General features: G+C 37.1%; 2 long non-coding RNA genes across 5 annotated transcripts; both read right to left on the bottom strand.

Moving 5' to 3' along the window:
* On the bottom strand, positions 1 to 1,781 carry LOC146760097 (uncharacterized). The gene is made up of 2 exons (XR_014948331.1): positions 1,089 to 1,781; positions 1 to 369 (listed from the first exon to the last, which is right to left on the bottom strand). It is a non-coding gene; the product is annotated as an uncharacterized LOC146760097 (long non-coding RNA).
* Positions 1,782 to 2,032: 251 nt separating this feature from the next.
* On the bottom strand, positions 2,033 to 26,156 carry LOC107316719 (uncharacterized). Of its 4 annotated transcripts, none has more exons than XR_014948328.1 (7): positions 25,981 to 26,156; positions 6,694 to 6,898; positions 5,190 to 5,296; positions 4,630 to 4,720; positions 4,247 to 4,526; positions 3,710 to 3,808; positions 2,033 to 3,346 (listed from the first exon to the last, which is right to left on the bottom strand). It is a non-coding gene; the product is annotated as an uncharacterized LOC107316719 (long non-coding RNA). The 4 variants fall into 4 exon arrangements; XR_014948327.1 differs by lacking the exon at positions 25,981 to 26,156 and adding an exon at positions 7,486 to 15,915; XR_014948329.1 differs by lacking the exon at positions 25,981 to 26,156 and adding an exon at positions 7,486 to 15,915 and having other exon boundaries at positions 4,247 to 4,424.
* Between the last annotated feature and the right edge of the window lie 1,113 nt (positions 26,157 to 27,269).

Genomic DNA, 27,269 nt, shown 5'->3' with positions numbered 1-27,269 from the left:
TAGCACTTTGTGACAAAGACTTTAATCTGTCAACTGAAAATTAACAGACCATTCCTGTAGAAACCATGTCAGAGCTGGCTTTCAGAATGAAATCCTGAAACCAGGAGGAACATTTTCATTGACTTTAACCAAGGACAAAATTTGTTACAGACTAGTATCAATCAATGAAAAAAAAAAAAAAAAAAGAATTGGAATAACAGAGTAATGAGGGGTGCCCAAAAAGGTCGAGTTGAACAACACATAGGAAACAAAGGAAAAATCATCTTCAGTCTCAAGTCTGATGTGCTTCTTATGATGTTGTCTTTTGATATTCAGTATTAATCTGTGTTGGGGGCGAAGGTGGGAAGAATGCAGAACTAAAGAGGCATTCTAGAAGAGAAATTCAACAGGATAACAGCTAAGATGAAAGTCATACAAAGCAGGGCTAGAAAGAATGAATCACCATTCCTATGGCAAACATGCAACTTCATATAACTTCTTTTACAATGGCTCATTAATTGCTAATTAAACACGTATGCTTTGGAGAGAATATAATCATGTTTTGATGACCCAGGAATTTGTATCACTGCATATCAGGTGTCATTGGCAGGAACATTTCAGTTTCTAATTGGGAATTGACATTCTCACATTTGAGGGGGAAAAAAGTGGTTGAATAAAAATGCGTTCGTAGGTAATGCTTTCATTACTCCAGTGATGTGTTGGTTCCTGTTGTCTTGGTCCTTTTATGGATATGAATCATCCTGCATTTGCTCAGATATTGAACATTTTTACAAACCTCTCATCCATGAATGGATATAGAATGCACTTTGAACTGGAATTCTTAACATGAGATAACTTGGAAAAATCTGTTTTGGCTCTGTATTATTATCCACACACTGGGAAACCAAAAATATGTGATGGCGTTAGAACCATGTACTGTACAGATGTATTATTTATTGTGGAAATGCTCTGGGGTTTTTTTCCCTTTCTTGGTGTGAATGGACATTATTTAAATATGATAGAAAAGGCCAAGCAAAATAGGAGTATATTATCTTCTCCCCTACTTGAGGAAATATACTTCAAGTTTATTTTTTGTAATGAGACTGTACCTTTTTTTTCTGTTCAGATTCTACCATCTCACAGTTGCATGTTATGATGAAGACCACTGGAGTATTAGGAATCACTAGGAAACACACAAAAGGAGAATGTAGTTTAATGAAAGGAGAGCAAAACTATGCCAACTGCATATAGATAATATAAAATGGGAAAGTGTCTGAGAGAAATAATCTCATAGTTTGTGGTTGAACCCCCTCCAGGAAAGGTGATGAGGTGAAATGGAAAACCATCACAAAAATCTGTGTTTCATTTTATACTCTTCTTAACTGTCTGCAGAGGAAAGATGCAATTCAAGTGCTCTCGTAGCTGGCCTCCTGGAAATGGTATGCTGCCAAATTCAAATGGACAAATGTTAAACGCTATCTGGTATTGGTTCTGCTTCTAATAGAATCATTCCTAGAATTCAACAGCTTCTCATAAGTGTACACATGCACACATGAAATTGTGATAAAGGGTTAATGTGCTGGATGACTACTTGTTTATGGCCCTATATTGTTACCACTGCGGTGTTAATGAGCACATATTTATCCCTGTGCCACTAATTTACTGCCACTTTGCCCATGGTCTTGGGGAACCTCATTACTTTCCAATATCTGATTGGAAGAAGCTGACCACAATTCTAACAGAATAATTATAGCACTACAGCAAGCTTCATGATGCAATGAAGATTGCTCTTTTTGAGGATAGTACATGTACTTTTTTGTTACTTTCAGTAGGTATAGTTTATACTCTAGCTAAGATCATCACTGAAGTTCAAATTCATTTAAAGGTGACATGCAAGAGTATTAATAATAACCCAACACAGTAGAGGTATTTGCTGAGTTCCCCAAATGACCAGGCTCAGCCAGGCATTTAGTGTAGTTTTCATATGAAATGTAACCATTTTTTCTTCTAATGCTTGCAGGCAGTTTTCACCCACTGTGAATTGTTGGCTCCTTCTCAGTGTGACCCACGGACTTGCTACTGGTCATGTCAAATCCACGGTAGAGCACTGAAGCACAATGTGGTTTGGCCCATCAGGGTATTTAAAATCTCATCATTACAGAAAAGAAAAACCACCATAAATCCAAACCTTTACGTGTTGGATACCTACACCTTTCTAAGGAAGGCATTCTGTTTTTCAAAGTATAATGAGTGCTTGACAAAGAGGCCTTACTGTCCATTCCTATGTAGACTTTATTTTTGTGCCAGGTGCCAAGCTTAGCTTTCATTTCATTCCATAGTCACTTTCTTTATTCCAATAATTTCAATTCCTTGTTCAATTATTTTTCTTTAAACTGGATATGCTGTCAATTAATTAAGGATCACTCATATAAGTATTTTGAAGTTCAGCTGTCACAACAAAATGGTCATTGATTTTTCTGAATATTCATCTAGAGCATTCCACATAGTTTGAATGGTAAAGTGGCCTCAATCATATTTGTTTTGTATGCATTGTTCCTCCCTCTGTTTCTCATGCAAATTTAAATTGATAGTAACTTTGAATAGCTGGCAAGTGTTAACTCAGAGTCTGCCCCTCTCTCTTTTCACAGGAAGGCAAAATAAGAAAATATTTCTGCTTGCATTGGATCCTTATTTTTAACTCCTCAAGACTATACTGACTATAGTAACAGTTTACATAAATATCCCTTATTACAACAGAATCTGGTTATTCCACAAATTTTCTTTTCACAGTTTGTAGCATTCTCAGGAAAGTAATTAGGTTTATCTCAATGCTAGAGTGAAAATGGTAAAGAACTCCCAAGAAACAAGTACAGGCTTCATCCATTGGGACCAAAAGCAGAAAGCAAATTAGCTCTTTATCTTGTTTGGATTTTTGTTAATCAGGAAAAATGCACTTAATTACTCTGACAGGAAGCAGTGCATGTAGAAACTGAACTGAGCCTGGGGCCAGACATCGTGCAGTCTGAGCATAAGTTCGTTGTTCTGCTTCTCCATAAATAGAAGAGAACCTCCTAAATTTGTTATATTTGTTATATTATGAAAAGGAATTTCAATAAATCTCATAAGAAATCCTTATCCTGCCAAGGCTATAAAAGCTAACTTTATATTAGCAACCTGTAGCTTTCCCTTTTTTCAATCTAGAATGGTATGTGAACAAAGAACTGGGTGGAAGAATTGTGGTTCTTGTTAAAATTCAGCCAATATGAAGTTGCTGAATTCTGGTACTCACCAGAAGTTGTCTTCTGACTATATGTGTGAGTAATCTGGTGTCTGTTCACCGAGGATGAAAGGAGAATAGTCTCATTGCCTGCCAACAGAAAAAGGAAGAAACGAAATAGGTTAATATATAGGCACATCATTGCTAACAACTATCTTGCTGTACAGCAGGGCTTTATAATGCAGCCTTCAACACTACAGTTCTGACATTTCACGTTCCCATGTCTAAATCTAGTCATTCTCCCTTCAAAGCATTTTTGCCAAGGATAACTACTGGAGTGAGGGGGAATAGTTCTAAGAGCAGAACTGGGTTTCTGGATTTTTCCATGCATTTGCATCTCAGGGCTGCACTCCCAGATAAATGCCAAGATATATAACAAATAGTAATTTAACAAAGTAACAGTTTGCCTTTGTATAAGGGCATTACAAATATCTTCCTGTTATATACACCTACCTGTTGCTTATAGTTCTTTTTCTAAAACTTGGTTGTACCTGAGGTCTCTCGTGCCCTCTTCACCATCTTTCAATGGTTACTGCAACTGGCCAGTGAATGCTACACATTTGAATCAAGAAATAAACATGACATGTGACTGAATGAGAATGAAGCGAATGATTTCCCATCAAAAACTACATTTAGAAAATTTGAATTAATGCTAAATGTAGAGCAGGACTGTACATTTAAAATTCAACATTAAAATTCAACATCAGATTTCTGAGTTTCTTCTCCCTGATGTTACAGAGGCCAAAATTTCTGATTTCTGGATTGTGGATCAACTGTTTTCACACATAGATTGTTCTTTTGTTTGCTTTGCATTGATAATAAACATCAAAAAGCAAAGGAAGGTATCTCAGCTAAGGGTGTGCATATCATCGCATCTGATGGTTGGTTTTTTGGTTTGTTGTTGTTGTTGTTTGTTTTGTTTTTGTTTGGTTTTGGTTTTTTATGGAGGGACGCAATTGAATCTTTACAAGGAAAATAAGTTTAACTTACTTTAGACCAGCATCAGAACCCTGTGCCACACATTCCCAATATAAAGCAGGGTCCACGTCAGATGTTGTGCATCCCAGGCAGGACATGAAGGCTGTAGTATTGAAAGAAACTCATTGAGAGGCAGAGGATCCCAGTTTTTTGTCTTTCTGAATTGCAGCGTGCGCTGGGAATCTCCTGTCTGACAGAGGTAATATGGTACCAGACAACAGGTTGGGTGAAACCTAAATGCTTAGTGACAATGTCTCCTGGCTCCTACTGAGTTTCTACTATCACGGTTTATCTGTAATTTAGGAAAGAAACATATAATCTTGCCAATTGGCCTTTAAAAGTTGTGAGCAACTTGTTTACACCATTTCATGAAATAGATAATATTTCAAGGTTACCTGTAACTAGCTTTTGTTCTGAAGTAACACAACATTGCTTCTCATTAACTCTGCAGGTACATCATAATCAGAATCTTAAAGCCCGTGGCATCTACATCAAAGAGAAACTTAGCTTCAATCACGATGTATTAACAAGTAGCTAACATTGTTTTGTCATTTTAGTCTGAAAATTCATTGAAAATAATGTGAAATTTGTCCCTCCCTCCCCCCTTAGAATTACAACTTTCTCAAATTAAATGGTCAGTAAAACTGTAATGATACTGATAAAGTTCTAAATGCCTGTTTTTCCATGAGTGGAAATGCTCCAAAGTCAGATCCTTTCCTAGGAAAGGACCATAAATACAGTAAGAAATAGAAGTATTTTACATTTACTGAGCATAATAAAACATAGTCCATGATGAAGGAACATTATGTAACAGAGACACAAATGAAAGCTACAGAGAATTATTTTGCTTAAGCAAACCTGCATAAGCAAGAACCGTACTCCTCTTAGGCTGACGGTTGATGGTCCCTCTCAAAGCACTAGACAAAACACAAGACTGATTCTTCTTTTCACTTACCATATTTGCCTGTTTTTTAGTTTTGTTTTAGGAACAGATGTGTTCATGGTGTTCCTCTTGCATGTGAAATACAGATGTTTTGATATGTAGCAATTGAGGACATTTTCCTGCAGAATGAAACAGACAAACAGCAACTGAATCGTTGTTTCAGGTTTGAGGAATTTCAAGGAAGACATAAGCTAAAACCCCAATGGATTCTGAACTGCCTGCTCTGAAACTGGTAAGCACTCAGCTTCTTGCCTTGACTTTATTTTGAAAATTTCAACATGTTTTGGTTCTCAAAACTAACTCCTCTGCTTCTTAGAATCATAGAACGGCCTGGGTTGAAAAGGACCACAATGATCAGCCAGTTTCAACCCCCTGCTATGTGCAGGGTCACCAACCACCAGACCAGGCTGCCCAGAGCCACATGCAGCCTGGCCTTGAATGCCTCCTGGAATGGGGCATCCACAACCTCCTTGGGAAATCTGTTCCAGTGCGTCACCACCCTCTGTGTGAAAAACCTCCTTCTCCTATCTTCCTTCTTTTGGAAGACTGAAAAAGTCTGATTTCTGTACTTAAGCACAACTTTTCTTTGCTAAGAATAGAATGTCTCAGAGAAAATGCAGCCCTAATTTTCCACCTTACTTTGATCTATGTAAGTTACTGCCCTTGTGAGTTTAAATGACAGAGTTCAGGTCTGCATTTTTTCAGGCAGGTGACAGTGAGTCTAAATGTATTCAAAGACTTAATTGCATGCCTTGCATTTGAGCTTTAATCATTGGGTATTTAAAGGCAGAAAAGCTTCAAAATCTTAACAGCAAAAGTGTGAAAAAAAAAAAGAAATTGAAATACTGGGTCACCCCAAAAGTAATGCCTCCTACATATTTCTGTAGAAACTACAATGGATAATAATAGCACAACAGCACTATTTTGTACAGCAAATTCTCAGCTACAGAAATCCATTTTTCAACATAGTCACCATCATATGCTATGCCGTCATGCATTTTCATCAGTGATGAAGAGGAGCATATGTGGCGTGCTTGTCAAAATCTGCACCACCAGAGGGGCCCTCCATCACTGTCACCACTGCTGAAATGCACCACTGTGTTCACATCCGGTGTTTGGACTCTATAAAAGTGCTCTATCTGCACTTCCACATCTGGCACCATGCATACAACCTACATAATCTCTGACATTGTGGGCTGACATATCAAAATAGGAGGTATTACTTTTGGAGCATCTCATTGCAGAAGATCTGCAAGCATGCTAGACACCACATCCTTGTAAGGAACTGTCAGATTCTCAGATTCCCATGTGCAACTACAGTAGGACAGAAGAAGATCTGATATCAGAACACTAGATTGTTTATACATCTTAATAAAAGCAAGTTCTTTCTGTCTTGTTTTGCAATGGAGCAAAACAAAAACAAAAGGACAGGATGGTCTGCATCTTGTGAGTACTTTACATTTTTCCTCCTGTCTCAGAAATTTTGATTCACGTGCCCTCAAAGCTGATGACTTACCTGACATTTCCAGAAGTGCATTCAATATGGCAATCTTCATGGCAGGATAGCACTTGAGTGCAGAACCCCATGCTTGGAGGACAGAATTGGAAGAGTGTGGTTGAAGCTGTCAGAGAAAGGCATTAGTCCTCCGCGTCAACAAAGGAAAGGCGTAGAAGAGAAAACATCTTGTTCAGCTGTAATCATTTTCTTGCTTTCTTTCTGTCTGTAAAATACAGATTAAGTATAAAAGGACATTAAAATTATCAGCTGTAACTGAAAGGCATAAAGGAAGGGTTATATTTTTGCCTCTTGTGGGTTCTGTGATGGGGTACCCCAAATACCTTTGATAACTGTATTCTCTAGGAAAAAAGAAACATGATCAGTACTTGCAGATAGACTCAGTATTAAGGGGCCCATTAAAGATGCTGGCTGGCATGGTGGCTGTACCCTGGCATGATTCAAGAGATGAATTCTTTCTCGACTGACTGTCTCAAACAACAGAGCTATTCTCTCAGCCTTCTTTGAGCCTGCTCTGATCACTATCTCTCAGTTTAAAAGATTTAAGGTACTTCCTTGTTTGGTACCTTCAGCAGACAGGCGCTACACTTAATGCATTATTTTTATCTACAAACAAAAATGCAGATTTGACTCCCGTTAGTATGAAAAAAATATTTCAGCCTTCCAGTTGTATCAGAGAAATCTTATTGTATCAATGATCTATTTTGATTTATTAAATCATTAATAGTTTTCTTTCACAAACTACATATAAAAAAATTTAGGACATACATAGAAATTCAAATGTTACTTTACCTTTTGAATCAAGCTGATTTTGTTGCTTGTTTCTTCTTACTACTCCCCCATCCCCCAGCCAGATTGTTTTACTGCTTTTCTTTTATTCTATGTAATTATTGTCCATACTTTCTGCATTTCCCGCATTTTACTGGAAAACTTAATGATCCTAGAGAAAAATATTTGTGGTAGAGAGTAGTTCATTATTATATAAAGGCAAACAGTACGGGTTTATAGTGCAATCAGCAAGCTGCTCTGAAAACAAAATGCTTGCTCACGTTTTTTGGGTGGCAGTCCCTGTCTTTGTGACAATGGCTGCATCTGCAAATTGTTAATTATGTACTGCCCCCTAGGGATTTGTGTTTCGCTTGTGGCAACCTGCTTGCAGCTCTTACGGGACCCGTTTATTCTAACAGTCTAGATTTCTCATAGGGAATTTGTGTTTTCTTCTCTTTGCCTTTTTGACCTTGAATTTCTTCCTTCTCCAACTATGATTATGCTACTTGCTTTTTTCACTCTCTCAACTTCATTTTTCTTGTTGTTTGGACTTAGGTTGACTATTAATATCTGTGGTTTGGTGCACTTTGTGCATTTTGAGAGCACACTTTTATAAGGCTTTGCGTATGGTACTTTCTTTACGTTATTTGACTAGTATGGTAACATTTTAAAACTATCCTGTTCCTTGCGATGTTTCTAGGAGATTGGTTTTCTTTCTAATTTTTGTCCATATTCCAGACAGGAAAATGTGCAGTTCATTTTCTTTCTCAGAGCCAAATTTTGCTTCCGTGCTCAAAAAAAGAATTTGGGGAACTGCAGTAATTTATGCAGAGATTGAAAACCTGATGAGTGATTTCTAATACTTGCTAGTGACGTGGCTGTTTCAGGTAAATGATATTAATAATAGTAGGAACAGAGATGAAGGCAAGTTTCCTTTTACTTTGTTCACAGGTGAGGTGGGTTGTCCACAGAACATTTGATCAGAGGCAAGAAGAATATTGCCTAATGTATTTATGATCAAAACAGTTTGAAAATACAAGATGGCAAAATGAGCAGAGAGCAGGAGGTTTTGAATATGCCTCATCAGCAGAGGGGAGAGGTCATCTGGGACGATTAGTCATAGGAGCTATTAAATCACCTCTGTGACACTGTTAGAAGAAAGTCCTTAACATAATCATGTGCAATCAGTAAAAAAGCTGTTTATTGTTAAAATGATTTTGATTTTCATATTTTATATTGTTGTGTAAGATGGTATAACATAAAGCCATACTTATTTCACCAGTACAAATTACTGGTCTTAATGATTTGTGGTGTTTTTCCTAACAACTTTCAAAGTAAAAAATGTTAGGAAATAACTCTGCAAACCTATTTTCACTAATGAACTTAAAGACTTGCAGAGAAGTTTCTCTATGCTACAGTTGGAGATGCTTGCAAATGATGCAGTGTTTATATACAAACTCGTCCTGCATCATAAGCCTCTCAGAGTTTGATTATCCTTCTCTAATCCACACAATACCAGCCATCTCTTTCAAGTGCTTATCACTTAGTGGTAAGACTTTGCAATAAGGGATAGCCTGCTCATTTTCTCTCTTCTTTTTGTTGGTATGCTGTTCTGTACATACTTTCTCATGTACCACGTGGAGATCTGCATCACTATTTTTGTTACTCACTAGTTTACTTGATAATACAGACCATCTGCAGATTGCAAGAAGTGCTATCTGTTGACTCTTCAATTTGATGAGGCCTAGTTTGGCAGATAGGGAGTAATGGAATCTTGTCAAGTTTTTCAATAATTTTTGGAACAAATTCATATTTTTCAATATCCTACTTGATAATTTTCCCCAAGTTTTCCCTTCATTCTAGGCCATGATCCTGGGAGGACATGTTCTAGTCCAACCACCGCAAGCAATGTCTAGTTTGCCTGGGAAACCAGGCTCCTAAATTCAGTACAAGGCTGGAAAGAGTTTTAGAATATATTTCTCAGTGAAAATGCCTGGATGCCATCTGGTGCTGTGGGTGCAAGAGGTAGAAACTGATGTATCGAGACACAAAAAGGAGAGACTATTTATCTGATGCGTTAGCTCTCACCTTAATTTTGTTTACATTACTAGGCTTCTAGCAGAAAACCAAACTAATTTATAGTGTCAAATTCCAGCACTGTAAAATCAGGATAAGGAAGTTCTTATTTACTATTAGTTTTCTTTGGTGTTAAACTTCTGATGGTTTCAATGGGATTATTTTTGACTTAACTCAGATATAGTTGTATATCAGACCTTATGTTACAGTACAGAATGAGTCTATATGTATTATTAATACTGTACTACCTAAACAATCAAATTGACAGGAAGCTGCTAAATCCAGAATAAGGATTTATATGCAAACTTCAAGATATTCTGCAGTAAATTGTCTTGAAGCAACCCCTCTCACGCTGGTGCCAGCGCAGGCTTTTTCTATTGCTCATCAGTTTGCCACAAGCCATATATCAAATGGTGATATATGTTGGGACCGTTTGACAAGCACCCTCAGATTCAAATTACTGACTCTGATGGGCTCCCACAAAGCTAAGGCTATTAGCAGATAGTCCAAATGAGGAATGGAGAGGCAAAGTACCTCAAAACTAGCAAACGTAACTCATCCTTAACTCTTCCAATAGCAATACACATTTGTAGAACAAAATATTTGCTAGCAAGCTACCTGATTAAAGCAGATATAGATTTGGATTTCTACCACTGAGAACGCACTTTCATTTGTTCTTTTGTTTTCTCAAATGGAAATCATCCTGGACCATAGAAAGCAATGCCACATCAGAAATTTAAATCTGTAATGTTTAAATTTTGCTTCCTTGTTATGTCTTCTTTCCATTAAGCTCAAAACATTTCTGTATTTTTTTTTTAACCTTTCTTTTTGGTGATTTATTAGATGGCATTTGAGAGTGTTGGCTCTTTCATTTTCCCTGCTTCTATGGCAGTCAAAAAAAAGCTAGAATAAAGTATAAGTGCAAGTAGAAAACGTACTTTTGGAAAGCATTCTCAGGCACAATAGTAATGAAATCTTGAATAATGAATTCTTGTTTGCCAGAAAAAATATTGAACCGTGCCAGGAATTTATCTATGAGGAATAAGCACTTTTCTCCCCCCTTTCCAATTTGCTTTACTTGGAAAGGGAGATGAAAAATGGCACAGATGCAGGCGGTATTGCACAAAGAGTATATATGGACGTTTCAGTCACTGATATTTCCCCATTTTCTGATGCTAATGTAAGATACGTTGGTTTTGCATTTATAATTAAGATGAACAGATGGTGAAGACTTAGTTTAAAGTAATACTGTACATCCATTAAAATAATCTCTGCTGACAGTGATTCTTCACTATAGCAAGACTTAATTGCATATATAACACATATACATCAGAAAGAACTCAATCGTTAGCCATTTGCTCCACTAGGACAATAGTAAGACAGACGTCACCAAAACAGGATTTATCCCGGGACTCCTATGAGTAACAGATGCATCTCTGCTGACAATACTGGCTTGCTTTAATTAATGAACACTTTATGAATAAAAGAAAACATAATTTCTTAAAATGTATGGGATTTCTTCTTTAAAAAGGCACCCATGTTTTGAGGGAGGAACATCCAAGAACATGAGAGAGGTAAATTTTTAACAGATTGATTTGATGCTATTTGCACTGTTTCTCCCATGTAGTAACAAATGCCATTTATTCTTCAGCAAGCTTTATAAATCCATGTCTTTGTGGACTGCGTTTGTGTTTTAAGTTAGGTATATTTTTAAGTGTGTTATAGAAGCAAATCCTTAAGCTGTCATGAAGCCAAAGCAGATCTCTGCAAGTCTGTAGCAAGAAATGCTACAGAATACCATTTTTCAAATTTTATATATATGTGGGTTACGTAAAGAATGTATGTTCTCCCGGGGATCTGCATTTCACAGGAAATGAAACATCAGTTTGTGTCCCCAAAGTGGGCACCCATCTATTACCTGTTATATAGAGCACTAACAGAAACGTTTAACATCAGCACTTATTGTTTAAGAATGATGTGTCTTCTATACAGAGTTCCATATTTATAACTCACATAACTCCATCATTGCTTATTTCTTGTCCTGCCTACCATCCCACACTGGTAGCTATTTCCTATGGTAATGAAATCTACTAAACTCTAACCTCCAAGGACGTGGTTCACCAGTGCTTATCTCCCTTCTTTCCTCTATTCTTTGTTGTTTTTTTTTTTATTTCTGAAAGGACATACAGAATCACATAATGGTTTGGGTTGAAAGGAACCTTGAAGGGATCTAGTTTCAACATTTTACTGTTGTGATTACAAATAAATGGAAATATATTTATTTCATGTCTTAAGGCCTGACACGTCTCTTACAGTTTTTAAAATCTAAAATGCAGGGTCACTGTGCAATGATTGAATAGTTTTCAAATTAGAAAAATGGTTGTCCATGCTAGTCTCTCAAAACTGGTGAATCTCCATTCTTTGTGATGTACTTTAGCTGTTGAAGGCCTTGCGCTTTGTCTCCTCCTCAGTAATTATCATTGCCTACAAGACTGTCTTGGACACTGTTGTGTAATACTTTGGTTTAACTTCATTTATTCCTTTTAAAATCCTGCTTTGTTTAAGAATGTTTAGGTATTTATTGAAGCAAGAACTTGAACCCTGAAGTTCCATTTTCCACGTGACTACCCCAAGCATTAGATTACTGGGTCATCTGCACCATCTCTCAGAAAATTTAACTATTTTAATCTGAGTGCAATAGCACCAGTAGGATAAATTGAGAGACCATTCCAGAATACGAAAACTGTGTAATATGTTAGTAATATTCTTCCAGGAGATGCAGTTCAAAACCCCCCAGGCAGAAGAGAGTGTTGAACTAATCATTCTTCAGTCTGATTAAGGCAGGAGACACTGACCACTTTCTTTTCATCAACACGTTAGTTTTCTTTAAAATGTCTTAAATTGAAATTAAATAATTATCCTTAGAGTTTGTATCTCACCTGTGAGCCAAAACCATTTAAAATTAATTTGGACAGATGTTTGTCATTAGAAAGGGATACATTTTGGCAGCCAAACTATAAAAGTCTTTGTTTGCATAGCCTTCATTCAGGTGACAAAATTAATGAGACAAAATTGTCCTGGAAATATAGCAGAGGTGTATGAGCAAGTCTCACTAGTAAAGAAAATAAGAAGGGGAGGAGGAGGAGGAGAGAGGCAGGCAGGGAGCCAGGGTGCCTGAAAAAGGCAACAAGTTTTACAAAACATTGATTTGACTAATTTGCATAACACGGTAAGGAAAATGATTTTTTCTGGGGAATTAGCAGCAATGATTGATTACAAGTATATTATATTTGCTGGATACAGCATGAATACTGCCTGTGAATGGACATAGAGGGTACCTCTTCAAAACTGGAATAATCCAAAAGTCATTGGATGCAGAGCACAAAGTACCAACACGCGAATATACCGAGAAAGGCTTTAAACAATAACAGAGCAAATCTTGGAAGAAGTCCAAAGAAACAGGGAGCAGAAAAGGAGCTACGTGTGGAATAATGGGTTTTAGACAATAGGGAAAGCGCAGCAGACATTTGTGAATGGAGTATTAGCTCTTTAATTATAATAATTACCTAAGTTTAAGGTCAAGGCACCTGTACATTGCTGTCTGTGAGGAACTGATTAAAAAATTAGAAGTAGCATTTAAACTTAGTGATACTATTTCCAAAAACTCTCTTAGAAATTTGGGTACTGCCAAGATCATGAGTTATTATTTGTCCTGTACCTAGAGACATTGTCTGAGATGGGTCCCATGTTACTACCCTGAGACAGACATCAAGATTGACTCTCTTATCACTTAAAATGTTATACAAAATGAAAATCCTCTGACAGGAAGAAAATCATGAAAAATGAAAATCCACACATACTAATTCATTCTGCTTTCCCATACGTGCTGACCATGGAAATGAAATTCTTCATATTGTCCCCTTTAATAATTCAGACAAATCTGTCCCCGGTCTTGGAAATTAACTTCTCAGGTAATCAGGTATTATTACGTCAGACTTACTGCTGAGGAACCCTAGCTGAGAAGTAGTAAAGGTGGATCTTATCGCCTAAGCAAGAGTGGAGCAAAAAGTGATTCTTAAGCATCTCCAGTGGCTAACAACTCTTCTGACATAATCTGGGTTATGCTGTGTGTTCTTGGTGGCTTTGTGCTGATTTCTGAGCAGGAGAATGCAATGCTTCTACAACACTGCACCTAGACAGTGTCACACCACCAGCTGCCAGCAGCGTTACCCTTCTGTTTTTTTACTTGCTCTACAGCTTGTCAGAGAAGGTTTGAATTAGAAAAAGAGCAGACATGGATCAGTGACCTGTAAACACAGAAAGAAATCTTTCTTTTCTCTTTTCTGTTCTACAGCTCCAGGGTTTAAATATTTGGATCTGGATTGCAGGCCACAGAGAAGCAAGCCTAAAGGAGTGGATATCAATGTTTGCTACTGAGCACATATAGAGAACACTAAAGTGAAGATTGAGTGTTCAGACTGGGGAAGCATAAAGCAGGGGAAGAGAGAAACAGGAAATATTAGAGATGATGGAGTATTACAGAGAGAAAAAGCTCAGCATTTAGAATCATAAGGTTAAAGCTATTTCTGAGAGAAAAAAAGGAGGAAATATGGAAATATAAATGCTGGAAATACAGACTGACAAACAAAAAAGCGACAGTTTGAAAATGATTTGCTGTGTGTTTGTTATTATTGCTCTCAGACATGTTTTGGGATAAATACTTCCATCCCTGTAAAAATTTGTAATTTTTCTTCATTATTTTCAATAAGTTATTTCTCATAAAACATGTGGAAATTTTGATTTCCATTTTTGATTCAGGAAACAATTAAATGTCAAAATTCCAGTTTGGGTTTTTCTTTTTTTCCTTGCATTTTTCATGCTATTTCTTTGCAACTCGCTCACGCTTTCTTTTCCCCCATTCTAGCAATCAAAATCCACACCACCTTCAGGAAAAAAAAAAGTACCAGAAAGAGCAACTCAAACACAATTTTGACAATCAAAAAAATTTCCAGAAGTGAATAAAACCTAAATATATCCCAAGTGCACTTCAATTGAGAGGGAGGAAGGAACTGTGTCTGCAAAGAAAAAGTCATCAAATGAATAAAAGCATAGATTAAAATGCACACAATGGCATTTTGCTCATGGGAAAAAAAAAAAATAAGTGACATTTCCACAAAAGGGGAAACAAAGAAGTTTTTTAGTTTGTATTTTTGTATTTCTGAGCCAAAAAGAAAATGATGAAAGGACATTTTAAAACAAAAGCAATCCTTGGATCCCTTTCTGACCCTGAGGCAAGTGTCAGTCATGGCTATCACTGCAGAGGGAGATGTTTTGCTTCCAGCTGTGGCCTGTGGGTGATAACAAGACCTTTTACATTTCAGTTGTAAGTGTTAAAGATATTGTGAAAGAAACAGATTTAATGTTTTTCACCATTGTAAACGCTCACCTCCTTTTGTGCTCTCTCTAGATCAGGGTTCATTGTTTACTTTCACATCTGAGGTAAGATGTGCTAGTGATGATCACTGGAAAAAGAAGTTCACAGGCAATAAACTGAGCAAATGGTGTACCTGTGGTGATATTCTGGATAAAAGCAAGAAATTAAGTGCTATGCAAGGCAAGGCAAGTAACTCCAAGCCAGTACCACCATCAGCCTGACTGAAGTAGTGAAAGATTGAAGGAGACTCTTCTATGTGAGAACAAGCCTTACAAGGAAAAAGAAGATAAAAGGATGAGGGGATGGAAAGCTTTTAGTGAATCAGAAGCACTTATAATAGTAAATAAAAAATATAAAAGTGAAGAAAAATCCTTCTTCATTTTTTTGATGTTTTTCCTTCTTTTTTACTCTTGGTTTCTTGGTGCAGCCTCACCTAGAGCACTGAGTGCAGTCAGGGTGCCACAGCATAAGGACATAAGAGTATTAGCATCCAAAGGAGGGCTTTGCAGGTAGATAAGTGTCTAGAAGGCAAGACGTGTCACAAGGGGCTGAGATGTCTGAGTTTATTCAGCCCAGAGCAGGGACAGCTGAGGGGAGGCCTCATGACACTACATGACACTACAGCCACTCATGGGAGCAAAGGAAAGGTGCTGATCTCTGCTCACAGGTGACAACAACAGGGCACAAGGGAATGGCATGGAGCTGTTTCTTTTTATGTGTTGGTTTTAGCTATAGGATGCCTCATAAAATAGCTTTTTAATCTTCATATTACCTGAAGGAAAAGACTAAATTAAAGCAATGCCAGACCAGGCTATTAAGTCTCATTCTTTTTTGCTTTTGGAGAAAATGCTTGAATGACTGAAATGGCAAAATCGTGTTGCTATTGATATTGAAGGGTACTTAAGAGTTGCTCCCACAGCTTCATGTTGGGCTAAAAAGAAACAGAGACTCTGACACAGCTAGTTCTTGTGAGCAAACCTAGCCACTCGCTTCCCACTGTAAATCTCACTGTAATTCCCACTGACTTTCTGCAATAGTTCACCTAGTAAGTTCAATAATGCTCGAAAGCTCTGCTGCCCTGAACAAGGTATCCTTCTGAAGGACAAGAGAAGAGGTTAGATTTTTCTTGTTGCTGTGAATTTAAGTTTGCATACATTGTGCCAGAAGGCTACTCTGAGTTGAATGTTTTCCATATTTTTTATCAATGCTTCCCAAAGGCTGGAAATTAGTTGAATTATGTTCCTCTTAATCTCTAAGTTACAATGTAACTCCAGCATTGTTGCTGGAGTAAGTCATGCTGATGCATTCCCTAGCGTGCTTCTGAAAGCTTTAAGTTAGAATTCAGCAGATTTGTCAAATGAGAGATTTGACTGTATGAGAGAAGGAAACTGAGCAAAAGGAACATTATCTTGGTTTTAGTTGACTCAATTTTCATCAACCAGATCTATTTTGTGAATTAAAAGCATGGTGAGAGTCACAATGAGATGATGCTGAGGAGTGCGTTCAATGGAAAATACTCAACATATTTGTTTCTATTCTCCCAGTAGGTGTCAGTTGTAAAATAGTACTTTCACATAGAGAATAAACTAGAATCTCTGCCAAAGGCTTTTTCAGCTATGTTGCTGGTTTAAGTGAAGATACAGGCAACTTGACCAAATTTGATGTTCTTAATGTCATTAGTCATGGAAGTAAATGGGATTCTTCATGGTTCATTTTCATTTGACTACAGGAGGAAATAAAATTCAGATTAGTTAATGTTGCAAGCTCTGAATATCCTACATTTTTTCTAGAAATAATTTCATATTAACTTTTTTGGACTTTTGAGTAATGTGTTCTTTAAAATACTGCTTCATTAAAGAACAACATAAAACCACATGAAATAAGCTGTCCTTAAGGATAACCCAATACTCTATAATTTTGCCAAAGTACTTCCTCAAGATTTCCAGCTTGGTTTAGGCCATTTATCATTAGATGTTTTCTTTCAAATTACTTCTCTGAGTTCTAACATCACGGTGCTTTTTTTCTACTTGAATCGGACAATACCCATTTAGAGCAGTAGGACCCATATAGTAGATTTTGTAACAGTCAGAGATATTTTTCTCTGTGGCTTTGTATTCTATTTAGTAACTGATAAAAATCAGATCTGTGATCTCCAACAGGTTTCAGCTGTAAATGGTATTATCCCTATTTTTCCACTGCCTTGTCACAGGTAATATTCTGTTATTCCTATCCCTCTTCTTTTTGACATATATTTTCATGGCATATTAGCACGTACATGCACGTTATGAAATTTCCCTTAAGCTATGCTACAGTATGGATTCTGTGTCTGGCATATTAAACTTTTGTTGTACCACCTTTGTCATTGGATCTTGATTTAATTCCTTTCCAAGATCCAGTGAAACATCTGCATTTTGACCTTCCCACTCTCTTTCAACCTTTCTCCAGAAAACTGATCAATAATTGCTATTTTCCCTTATTTCAGGTGATATATATCTTTGGATAACTCTGTAATCTTCCTTGCTGTCCTGCCCACCATCAAAATATCCAAGCACTTGGCTTCACACTGAGTTCTTCTGACAGAATTTGAAAACCATGCCTGTTTCCAAATAGTTAAAGAAAGCCCTAGGAAGTTCTTTGGTTATTCATTTAGATTTTCTGAAATAGCAAAAACAAAACAAAATAAACCTGAGACATTTTGAGTACTGACCTCTTGTAGAGCTCCACAATGCTTCACCAGCTGGGTGTCATTTGATTCACTTCTACTTTTCTGTAATCTGTACTTGACCTAGTTTTAAGTGTGATCCAGCTCTTTCCAACAGGTTAGTTTCATGTGACTGAGCGTTTAAGTACTTAAAAGAGATGCCTAAGTGAGAAAATAAGGTATTTACTGCCCAAAGTATATAAGTCTAGTCTTGAAGCTTGTTTTCTAGTGACTCACGCAGGGTCAGAGATGAGAGAGATCTTCAGGGGAATTTTTCATAATCCTATAGAAAGCCTTACGATTCCCCCTTCTACTCTGAAGAATAAAAAAAAAAAAAAGAAAAAAAAAAAGATCTGCTCCCTGTCATATAGGCAATCTCAGGTTATTCATAACAAAACACAGGGTAGAATGCATGTGCTTGTGTTTAAAGTTAGAAACAACATACAGTGCTCTTTTGAACGTAAAGAAAGAAAAGTAATAAGCAATTATCATTTTATAAGCAAGTGAGCACTGATCAGTTTATGCTAAAGCCGGGTGCAACATCATCCAGCTTTTAGCAGGCAGGCTGCAGGGATTGCCTATGCTCTGGCTGGTAACTAGGAGGATGTTACTGAATAGGATGAAGTAGACAAACTTGAAAAAGATAATTAAAATAAACACCAATCCTCCATAACACTTCCATAATTAGTCTCTAAAATACCTTCTTGGACTGCCTTTTAAAATGTTTTTTCATTTGTTTTTTTTTGTTAGGTTTTTTGTTGTTGTTGTTGTTTTTAAATTTTAAAACTATTTAACTCACAGTATTTTCTAGAGTTGTCCATCTGCTCTTTTGCTGTATGCTTCACATGCTGTACATGTGTCTCCAGCTGTGTACATACACGCTTGGATGCATCGTGGATTGGTCCATATACCAGGGTCATAAAGTGTTCATGATTCAGATGGATAAAATTGCACCAGCATCATACAGTGAACACAGAATAGAGTATCAGCATGTTATAAGTATGACTGAATTTAGATTTAAAACAATTGAGCTGGGAATGCACACTGGTGTCAGATTCTGTAAGACCCGTTGAGGTGATCCAGATTTTAAAAGAATGTTATCAGTATGGCTTCTTAACATTCCCTTTAGAGAGCAACATCTCCTGATACTTTTCTTTCAAGGCTTACTTTTTAAAAATTCCTCTGTCCTCTGATAGTGTTTAGAAAGGACTTACTATTCATTCAGGACTTCTTTGACAAGGAAGTAACTTTTTGTATATAGATAGATACATAAATATATACATACTTTTACATATGTATTTTCTTGTGTAATTTAGAAAATTTTCAAGTTGAAGGAAATTTTTAGGAAAAGGAAATACTAATATTTGTGGACTTAAATCTGTTAAATACAATTAGTTTTTATTTGAAAATAGAAAGATGAACGATTAACACTTTGAGTGAGGGAATGTATTTTTCATTCAGATAAAATTATGTAAAATTAAGATAAATTCCTGAATTTGCCTGTATGATGTTAACTACCGTAAGGGGGAAAAAAAAATGGCAGCCAGAAGTCCCTCCTGGCTGGATGGTTTTGTGTCTGGTCCTGATGAGCTACAGTGCCACTGAATGATTCACATATGATGTCTGGGGGCCTTGGAGATCATCAGCACAGAGAGGATAGAATTACTTAATTAAGCTTATGTTACTTTTTTCATGTGTTAATGTGATTTTCTTTCCTCCCCAGTTCTTTTGGTGTTTGTTGTTTTTTCTTTAATTATTTGGTATTCTTTTAGACTATCTGTTAGAATTGTACACATTCAGAACTTCTGCCAAAAGCTGAATAATTTGAATGTCACTAAATATAATACAGATCAATACAAAACAATTTGTAAAATCATATTCCTGGGTAAACAGAATTTCTCTTCTGTTCAATTTTATTTCTGCTTCATCTGAAGAGTAGAAAGTAAAGAAAAATTTGATGTGCCCAGCACGGATACAACATGATCCACTTATTGTCCTGTGAACACACCCAGATGAATCCAGGTTGTCAATACTTCCAACTTAATTGGAATTTGTGACACTGGAAGCTGTGATATTTGTCATCTGGGTTCTTAATGTCTTAATTCCTAGAATCAATGAGTTATTTAGAAATTTTAGCTTTTTCTTATCTTGTTTTCCCTTCTTGTTTGTTTATTCATTTTTAATTTTTTCTCTTTCTTTTTCACTCAGAGAACAGAAAAATTTCCTCATTTCTTAGCAAAAAGACCCAAATTGTCTCCCAGCACTGTAATGAGACACATGAACCACCCTGTTTGGGTGAGGCCAACTCATGAGCTCAAGGAAGAAGCAGAGAAAGTAGCATACAAAAGAGAGCCACATGAGGAGAGAAAAGAGGTTCTGGGTGTCTTGCTGCTGCTACAGAATCTTCTGCTACCTGATCTCAACAGGTCTTTGCCCTCTGCAAACAAAATGAGCACTGTGAATCAATGATCAAGAGCATTTAAGACATCCTAGATGTCTTAAACTCAAATCCTTTCTTGCAGTCTATTGGGATTGATTGAACTCAGAAATCAAGACTATGATGCCAAATTGAATTCTAGCTAACTTTGAAATCCAGCATTTCAGGTAAACATGTATATAAACTGTGAAGACAAAAGCCTTCATTTCTTAAAATTGTTTTAAAGTGCATATATTGACATATTGTTTGTGAACCAGGTGCTAAGGGCTTTTTTGTTAGATTTTGTTTGGGGTTTGTTTTTCCTTCAGGGAGGACATTTTGCAACTTTGTAGAAAAGTATCCATTTTATATTCACAGGAAAAGGGCATGTTTTTAAGCGAGGGCTTCCTTCAGTGCAAAAGGTTGTTGCGACAGGGATGAAATGCCCGCTAAAGATGGCAATTTTGCTAGCACTATGGGATTTCTGGGTATGCAGTGAATTTAACCATGAAAAACTGGTTTTTGGCAGAAACATGCACTTTGTCCTAGATTCAGTTTATAAATATCTCTCAAAATATCATTGTCTTTTTCAGTCTGTGCGATTACTCTCAAAACAAGAAATGTGCATTTCCACACAGCTTGAAAGCTGTGATCCCTGAAAACCCATCTTTATTCTCTGTCAAGGATGACTGGAGTAGATTACACTGGAGTATTAAAAATACCAGTCCACAAAAACTTTGAACCATTTCTGTAACTAAGCTATCATAATAATATATATATATATATATTTTTTTTTTCATAAATAATCATTTCATTACTGTGGGAGAATTTACTTCTTCCTTGAGATCTGCATTTAACAATAGCACTAGCATTGTAAAAATAATTACATTTAAATGACAGAACTAAATATTGTGTCAGAAGCATGGAGTAAATGGCATTGTGACTAATTTATCAAAGAATAATTTGCTTCATGAAAGCTACTTTTTCAGGTTACGAAACCCAGCAGGACCTTTCCTTCAACAAGCTATTGCTTTCAAGTAAGTTACACAACCTAATACACAGTGTTTCTGTATTTCACGTGGGTATGTACCCATTACATCCCTGCTAAACAAAGTTCTTAGCATTTGGCCCCCGTGTTTTTCTGCATATTAATGTTAATCATTGGATAGGGGAAAAAAAATTTAAAAAAAATAAAAAGAAAAAAAAGGAAAAAAAATACCAAGAATTAAAAATGAAAAAGAAAATAACAGTTAAGCCATTCAGCTATTCACCTGCACTCTACTCACTTGGCCACCTCCATTCTACTACTTCCCACACACATTTCCATCCTCCACTTGAACAACCTACAATTATCTTCATAATAAACCACTATATTTGTAATAATGGAGCTTGGAGCATCATCTATCAGTTTGCCTTAAACTTCCCGGTGAATGGCCCTGTCTTCAGTTATTAATATGAATGAATTTCAACTACTTAATAGAATTTCAATTACTTATAACCTTTATCCAAGTGAATTTTCCCTACACGTTTAACTCGGTCTGAAATTTTGGGAAAATTGCCACCAAAACATTTCAGCTCTTTTCAACAGAAACGCTGAGGCAAGGAACGTGAATTTGCTCAAGCTAAACTACTCTTGTGACTGCTTATCTAAGACTTTAAAAAGATTTCTCATAGTTGGAGCAGGGCTCTAAACCTGATCAAAACTCTTTTTTTTTTTTTTTTTTTACCAAATCTGTGAAATTCTACCTACCTTCAGCTACGTTAGAACTGCATGAGCTGCGAAAGTTTTTCCTATGGTGCCCTAATTGTAAGCAGCATATGAGGGTTTGGCATTCAGTAACATTCTTCAGTTGAACTGAGATTTGCAGTGGCCAAGTTTGGTCCCTAGAAACCAAGGGTCCTTATTATTGCCTTTTTTTTTCTTAAACCTTTGCAGGGCCTAGAAGCTCCAGTTATGAGCCAGAACTCCCCCATTGAGGTGCTGCAAATAGCCTGGCCCTTGCTGTGGTTTTTGAAGGAAGGGGAAGGTCTGAGGGGGAATTTGAAAAGGAAGAACGTGAAAGCTTTGCAGATACCAATAGACAATTCCTTCCCCAAGTGTGAGGGGCAAGAGAGGAAAGCGTAACTGGGCTTGTTTGAAAGGATTGCAGTCAGAGGAAGGTACCTTGGCTCATAGACTAATTGGGAGCAAGAGCTGACCTTTTGATATTGAACATGAGAGGGTCAGTGGTGAGCGGATAGGCCACAAAGGGCTTTGAAAGTCAAGACAAGTCATTTGTGTCTAATTCGACTGAGAGGGCTACAGAGAGCCAGACTGAGGGAGGGGCAAGGGAAGGAGATTTGTGTCAAGAGCTTGAGAGAGAGGGGGCTGAGACTGGAGGCGGGAGAGGGAGTTGGGAGAGCAGGGGAAGTGGCTGGACAATCTGAGATCAGCAGTAGCAATGAAAGGGGGAGGGAGGGTGGGATGTTTGAAGCAACCTTCGTATGAATGAAAGCCTGACAGAAATGGCAGCAGTTTCTGAATTATTATAATATATTCCAGAGACATGCCAATTCAGGAGTTCACAATGCAGCTGTTGTTTCTGGGGGAATGAGAAATTATTTTACCAATTTATGCAAAGGACTATTAAAAAGGTGGCAGACGAATTAAAAATACCTCCATAAAAAGGAAAGTTAATTGCTCCATAAAATGACTCACTGAGTGGTTCAAAAGTCTTCTCATGCATAAATATCAAAGTTTTACTGTTTGGGTACTTTGTTTGTTCCCTCATAGTAAAAAAATTGTTCCTACAGGCCAGTACCTCCAGAAATAGTAGTAGATGTATAATTGGACATTATTAAACAAAGCAGGTGTCTTCTGCTTTTAGCTTCTTGGAAATGGAAAATTCCAGAAACTGAAAGGCAAACCTTCATTTCCATTTTCTGGATTTACCCATGGGCATTTGGTCAAAGAATTCATTATATGCCTACTCTTCGCTTTACCTTTGGGACTGTTAGGGGCATAACTTTACTGGAGAAAGTATCTTTTGTTACCAAAACCATGTACACATCTTTCAAATTCACTGTGTAAGTTATCAAGCTGAAGTAGCAAGTGTTATGTTCACTGGACTGCGGGTGTGTTTAAAATGTTATGCTAATATATGGATGCTATAACCATCCACCATTCCCTGTGAGGTTTTCTGACTCTGTTCCTCATTTGACCCCATGAGGAGACAATTCTGAAAATGTGTTGCTGCTTCCAAGCCATAGTTGTGGCTAGAAGTGCTCTATACAGTAGAATACATAATTAATTATCTCAGCACTCCTTTATTGTTCCTATTGCACAATGTGCTTGTTTCAATGATGTCCAAAATACAGTGAAGTGTGGGCTCCATTCTAATGGATAATGGAACTCAAATGATGCTCGTTTTGTGGGAACTGTCTAGCACTTCATTTTAGCATAGAGGCTGATTTCAAAGCAAGGCTCTGCAAAGAATCAAGCACCGACAGAATTTGCGGGGGTGCCTTTTACACATGTGGGTGGCTTGTAATAAATTACAGACCTGTTCTTTTATTTCTAAAGCAGCAGCTGGATGTTACAGTTAGGCAGGTGTCTGTAAACCCCAACTTTTCAGCTCCAAAAAGGAGAGTATTTTTCCCTGAAGGGATGAATAAGCTAGCTGCCAAACTTGGGAGAATGTAGAACTTTATGTATCCTTAAGTTTCACGTGTATCTTAAACACACAAAGTTAGTACTGATATTCTACTGATATTTTCTATTGACATTTAGATGGTACAAATAATACATTATCAGAGAATAATGTCATAGTCTTTTCATGGAAAGTGATCTGAACCACTCAATATTATGCTTGATCCTCATTAAAGGATAGAAAAGAAATAATTAAATTAGGTTATATCCATTGAGAAAGTGGTGACTGGTCCACAAATACTTCCACTGAAATGACCACTTAACCAAGAAGTCTTTGTATCTTTGTAAAGCGCAGGTAGCAAGAACACAGAAGGATGTTGGATCATAAAACTGTGAGTGTGACAAGAAATGGAAATGCAAATATTGATTCCCAATGTAAAATAAAATAAAAGCTGGAAAATAGATATGCTTCCCATCAAATACCTCCTTTCCCTCCAGCTGGTCTGTTAGGTTGCATTAGGTAGGAATTTCAGAGGGAATGTGTCTCCGGATAGATGGAAAATGCAAAAGATTGTAAATAGCACAAGATTTCATGTGCGTTTCTGTTTATATTATTTATGTGTATATTATTTATATTTATGAGTGGGTGTGTTTGTGTCAGGCATGAGTTCACATGAAGGTTTGCTTGTGGACTGGTAATAGAGAAAATGGTTTTGTTTTGACAGATGATTTTTATATATTGGGGTATATCACCTTCTATCTGCAGGAAACTTTATTCTAGATATGGTTAGGGAAAGAGGCAGACTATTGCCTTCGAGGTAATGTCCATGAACAAGTCATCACTTCCTAAGCAGGGCTGATTTATGTGTTGAAAGTGTGACAACACTGTAAACAATCAAGGAACAAGTTATGCTCTTCAGCTGTCAGGAGAGCCCAGTCCAATGCAGTTTCCCTTGTTCTCATTTCAATGATCCTCCCTTGCTGTCCTGTAGCACATCAGGATGAGTTGCTGCCCAACCTGATTATTTTTTTTTCCTCCTTTCTTGTCCCTCTTTATTGCTCACATCTGACTTCACATCTGTGATTTCAGAGACCCACAATGCTAACTTCCTCCTGCTGTCTTTGCCTCTCAGAATATCCTGTCTGGTTCTGCTCCACTGCCCTGGCATCCCACACAATTATTCTCTCAGTCCCAAGCAATACCCCATGACTACCTCAGTATACTATACAAACTTATCTTCTTATGCTTAGTTGACTCCTCAGTGACACAATTTTTAAAACAGAACAAAAAAAATCTTACAAAACCTGTGCAGGATTCTTCATTTTTTTCTGCTCTGCCGAGTTGCATAAGCTGGAGTAACTATTTAAGCTTTCATCTTTATACTCAATATCGGGTTTAATTACATACATTTTCTATAATAACAAACAAACAATTTTTTCAGACCCACTTTCTGCTCCCTGTTCCCTGAGGAGAATCCTGGATGGTTATCCTGCATTAAATTGTTCACACAAACAGGATGAAAACTTCTGTTTTAAAAACATGCTCCGTGTTGTTATCACCTATTATTTTACTTTTACCTTTCATGGTAACTCTTTGGTGCCACTTTCCATCTACATTTTCTGTATAAAAATAGATCTAAACAAGTTTTCATGGTATTTTCCTTCTATCAATTTGTCAAGCAAGCAGAATCCTCTAAAATTAGCTATGAAAAACTGTCCTTTATAGTGATGAGTGACATCGTCTCATAACATCTCATGATACCAGTCAGTTCTGATGAGCACCACTCACGAGCAGTTTGAGTAACACTGCACATGCTCAATTGTTAACGCACACAAATTTTAGTCACCAATCTGCACTAATCCTCTGATACATACGTTGTAAGTCTTCTGCCTCTTTTCCCCTTATTTTATGATCTTAGCTAGTGTTCATGATACTGAAAGATCCTGATCTTGTTATTTTTCTTATACAATAGAATACACTTTTCAGGACACATTTATAAAATTTTCCTCCTCAAGAACCAATCCCCACAAAAAGCTGATAAAAATTTAAAAGATGATTAGAGGAGTTTGATTTATGATGCTATAGTATTTTAGCTCTAAATCTGAATTAGAATTATGAAATGAAAGGTCCTAAAAAGTGTCTGTACACCCACCAGCTTGTAAGGAGAACATAATCTGCCATTGTACAGTTGTAATGGTACAACTTTAAAGTCAACAGATAACCAGAGGTTACATAGAAAAGAAGATAAACAACAAATACTCACTGATGTTGAGGCTCATGGTGAGGATAGATGCTTGCTGATGCGAAGGCTCGCTGCAGAACTCCACACAGGAACAATCTCCAGAAAAAGAACCTGCCTTACTGGTAGTCAGCCCTTAAATGAGATCTAGGAGGGGTGCAGCCAAGCTCCACCCCTTCCAGGAGCACAGCAGAATTACCTTCACCTGTGCTCCTGTGGCTGACCCATCCCTTGACTCAGATGGTTAATCAGAGGTTCAGGCTGTGATCAACAGTTTCCCATACAATCTTATAAAGAGAAAGGATGGCTCCTTATTAGAGGATCAATACTTGAAACATTTTAGTGCTTTTTGATTTTATTTACACAATAGTGTCTTGAAGCCACTGATAAAAACACTTTAAATAGAACAGTGAAGATTAGGGCCCTGAAAGACTTTGTAAAAACAAATTACCCCTGTCTTTTTTCCTCAGTTATCTCCATCTGTGACATGGGAATAACCTGTTTGTCAGAGCATACTTTTGAGACATAATTCATTAATGCTTATGAAATGATTTCAGAACAACAAATGGAAGTCCTGTTCAAGTATCAGGTATTATTAGCACTGAAATAAAAGCTATTTTATACCGCTGTATCAGGAGCTACTTGAAGTCTCTTATTCTGTACAAACAAGAGAGAGTGGTACATGAGTGACATTCTGTTGTCTTAATAGAGTAGTCTCTCCACAGTGCTGGAGGAGCAGCTTGTACTGTGAAAATGACATTAGGGAGCGCTGCTAATGCACGGAGCAGAATGACCCATTCCAGAAATGTTTTGATTTGGGTTGTCAGAGAACCAGGAAAGAGAGAAGGTAGATGAGAAAAGGAAGAAAGGCAAGAAGAAGGTGGTTGGGGCGGGAGGGAGAAGGAGCAAAAAGGTGGAAGGAAGGCAGAGCAGGGGAGATAACCTAGAAAACAGACAAAGAGGTAAAAAGGTAAGAAATCATAAACTGACTTCTTAATTAAAATTAAAAGTCAGTTGAATGTGTTTATTGCAAAAAGCCACACAACTTAGAAAAACAAGGCTGTAATGCCATCTTGGGGTTTCTGATGACATCTCAATCCAGCAGAGCTCTGCTCATTTGGTTTGTGAATGTCAACAGAAACCCCTTGATTCCAATTGAGACTCACAGCTACCTTTCATTGATTCTGTATTATTTCAACAGTGGAAAAATAACACCTTTATTTTCACAGCCAAAGTATCTCACACTGTGATAGAAATGTACATGTGCTTATTGAATATCATCTCTGTTCATTTTTACCTAACTTCTTTGTCAT

This window comes from Coturnix japonica, chromosome 7, assembly GCF_054131305.1.
Source record: "Coturnix japonica strain WE chromosome 7, WE-NBRP24, whole genome shotgun sequence".
Taxonomy (NCBI): Eukaryota; Metazoa; Chordata; class Aves; order Galliformes; family Phasianidae; genus Coturnix; species Coturnix japonica.
Note: the sequence above shows the minus strand (reverse complement) of the source record. Positions and strands in the feature narration are given on the sequence as shown.